Below are 4283 nucleotides of genomic sequence, written 5' to 3' on the forward strand. Positions count from 1 at the left end.
AAACTAAATAGCAACTAAACTAATTAAAATAACAAAATAATAATAAAGTAATAAGAAACTCAAACTGAATAACATCCATAAGTCTAATAAAATAATAATCACTAATAATTAACAATTGATAACTAAGTAACTAATAATGCATACAACTAACAATATCTAAATAAAATAACATCATAATAAAATAAAGTTAATAACAAAAGTAAAATAATAACTAATAATAAACTGAATAACAACTAAACTAATAAACTATATAACTATAACTAAAACTAACCATTAACTATTAATAACTATATAATAATTAATTAAACTATTTAACTATATAATAAAACAATAATAATACAATATAATATAACAATAATAAAACAACTATATAATATAATAACTATTTAACTATTAATTTTTATACAATAACAATATAATAGTAATATAGTATAATTAATTAACTAACTATCGAACTATTAATTATTATACAATAGCAATATAATAATAATATAATATAATACAATAATAGTGATTATATAATATAATAATTAGCTAACTAACTATTTAACTAATAATTATTATAAAATAAAAATATAAAAATAATATAGTATCATATAATAATAATAACTATATCAAACTTTTTAACTATATAACTTCAACTATATAATAATTAACTAATAAAATATAATTAACAATATCCAAATAAAATAATACCATAAAAATAAAAAAATAATAAACTAAATAATATAATAATAACAACTAAGATAACTAATTAATAAATTAAATTAAAATCAATTATAACTATAACTATAATAATAATTATATTATATTATATGTCACTATTATATGATATATAGATATAAATATAATATAATGTAACATTAACATTAATAATAATTATATTAATTAACTTTCATTATTTTATAATTGATATCGATAATTAACAATAACAATAATAATAAAATAAGAACAACAAATATAATAATAATAATAATAATAATAACAACAAAACAATGATAATAATAACAATAAAAACCAATATAGTATGATACAATATAACAATAATATGTATCTATATTCTATAATTTATATTTATCAACAATATCAACATCAATTATCAATATCTATATTTGTATCTATATTTATAATAATGTGTACACTATATACATATAATAATAAATATTACATTAATAATCTCTATATATAATATAATATAATATAATAATAAAACCAATATAATATAATACAACATAACACTAACAATAATAATAGTAATCATATAATATAATATAATAAGTAACCATTAACTATTAATTAACATTAACATCAACATTAACATTAACATTAATATCATATCATATTATATTATATTTGTAAGTGTTATAATATTATACAATCTATATCTATCAATAGTTGTATATGTATCTATATTTATAATCATTTATAATCTAGCTATCTATATTTATAAATCTATAAATCTATAAAGTATACATTAGTAAAGTAATTAGTAATAATATATATATCAACATTAATGTATTGAACACACACACACACACAGAGACAGAGTTTATCTTATTTTTATAAACTATATATATTATTACTAATTAATTATGAATGAATTAGTTATATAAATAGAGATTATTAATGTGTGTGTGTATTTGTAATAACAATATAGTAATAATAATAATAATATATAATACAATAATAATATAAAAATAATAAGATATAATATAACAAAAATAACTATATGTATAATACTTCATAATTAATTAGTAATATATATATATATATATATATATATATATATATATATATGTAAACATTAATGTACTAAATATATATGCATAAATTAATTAAAAATTAATCATATGTATCTATAATAATAATAATAATACTAATTAAAAACTATTTAACTATTAATTATTATACATTAACAATATAGTAATAATATATTATAATATAACAACAATAACTATATGTATAATAACTAATTAACTATCTATTTAATTATTATCTATAACTATATAATAATTATTTAATAACATAAATTAATAATATCTAAAAAATAATACATAATAAAATAGAATAATAATAAACTAAATAATATAATAATAACAACTAAAATAATTAATTAATTAAAATTAATAATAAATATAAATTAATTAATTAATTAATAATACTTATTATATTATAATTATTATATCTATCTTCTATATTTATCAATATATGTATCTATATCTATAATCTATAATTATAATAACTATAACTATAACTATAATAATTGTTATACTATATTATATGCTATTATTATATGTTATATAAATAAATATAATATAATATAATGTAACATTGACAATAACAATAATAATAAATTAACAACAATAGCAAATATAATATAATATAATAATAATAGTAAAAGAGTGATAATAATAACAATTAAAAACCAATATATTATAATACAATGTAACAATAATATCTATCTATATTCTATAATCCTATATATATCCTATATATATTAACATTAATGTACGGAACACACACACACACACACACACACACACATTAATAATGTATATCTGTATCTATATCTTATCTTATTCTTATAAACTATAAATAAAAATATTATATAATAACTAAAACTGATTCATTGATAATTAAAATCAAAATCAATGATCAATGACAATGACAATGATACATTAATAATAATAATAATAATAATAATAATAATATATAAGCCACCATTAACTAAGCTATTAATTACCATTAACATTAACAATAATCGCAACATTAACATTAACATCGACACTAACATTAATATTAATACTAACATTAGCATTAACATTAACATTAATATTAATGTTAAGAGAGAGAGAGAGAGAGAGAGGTCCGACGCCCAAGCCTTTGCCATGCCACGTCACGCCCACATTGGTGAGAGAGAGAGAGAGAGAGTCAGGGGGTGCTAGGAGAGATAGAGAGAGGAGGGGAGGGAGTCCCGCCACGCCACACCCCACCATGCTTGGACCGCACCATGCCATGCCATGCCTGGCCTGCACACACGGGGGGAGAGAGAGAGAGAGAGAGAGAGAGAGAGAGCTACACCTTAGTCAGCGTGCTCCTCCCCAAGTAGAAACCTGCGTGTCCCAAGGTTCCACGAGTGCTCCTTCTCCAAGCGAAAACTTGCTCCAAGCGAAAACCTGCTCCAAGCTTCCACCTGCATGCCCCAAGCTCTCCTTGATCAAAAATGAGATCAAAAGTGAAAAGATCAATGAAGAATAGAATCTGTAATCATGAGAGAGAGAGGACGTGGGGCATTAAAGCCACCTCAACCCCTCAACCATGCATGCAATTCGAATTCAAATGGAGGTTTGGGAAGAACAATAGGCTCGGGGGAAAAATGGGGGTTCGCAGGAGATAACCAAACCTCCAACCAAAATAAGAAAGAGAGATTTGTGGTTGGATATGTGGATGTAGATTTAGTTTATCAAAGGCCAAGCATTTAGAAAATTGGACAAAATGTTGCTTACAAACCTTATTTCTAGGTGTTTTGAAGCAAACTATGTAGCCAAAATACTAAAATGTTTAAATGTATGGGCTATTGTTTGAGTTTTCCATGCCAAAAATTTAGCCCTATCACTTAGAAAACTCCAAATAATAAACTATTGATATAGTGTAGGATCGAGATCTAATAAAGACATAAGATTCTTTTAAATGTATGCCAAAGTGGCTAACCGTGCATCCCTAGACCATATTTAACAAAATCAACCTCAAAGATAGCAAAACACGCGGACACACCTTGAAGTTACCAACATTGAAAAAACAATTGACTATTGGCAAAGGCAATAATCCCCCCCCCCCCCCCCCAAACACATGTGTGTTGGGGCGGGGGAAGGAGGATGGAAGTAGAGGCATTTGAAACAAAAGTAAATTGGCAGATAAGAAAATTGTTTAATTGTCTAAAAAGTAACATAAAACTAGAATGGCCTTACTTTGGAAGGTTTGGTATAGAGGAAAATGTAGTGGAAGTCTTTTGAATCTAGTTGGTGAAAGGTAAGTGTTGAAAAGTTGTAGGTATTACAATTTGCAAGTTTCCCCTATTTCTCATATTTATTTGGTTTTGACTATGATGTTGATTTTCATGTATTGAAGGAGAATATGGAGAAGTTGGACTCTAATTCCAAGCCTTAAGCCAATGAAGATTGAGGTGGCTTGGCTAAAAGCCAAGCCACCCAAGCTATAGCACTTATGATCTTGACTCTAATAAATTCATAATTGGTAGAGATGTTATCTTTCTTGAGGATGAT

This window comes from Lygodium microphyllum, chromosome 5 (assembly GCF_053477565.2).
Source record: "Lygodium microphyllum isolate KBCC chromosome 5, Lygodium_microphyllum_v1.1.10, whole genome shotgun sequence".
NCBI lineage: Eukaryota > Viridiplantae > Streptophyta > Polypodiopsida > Schizaeales > Lygodiaceae > Lygodium > Lygodium microphyllum.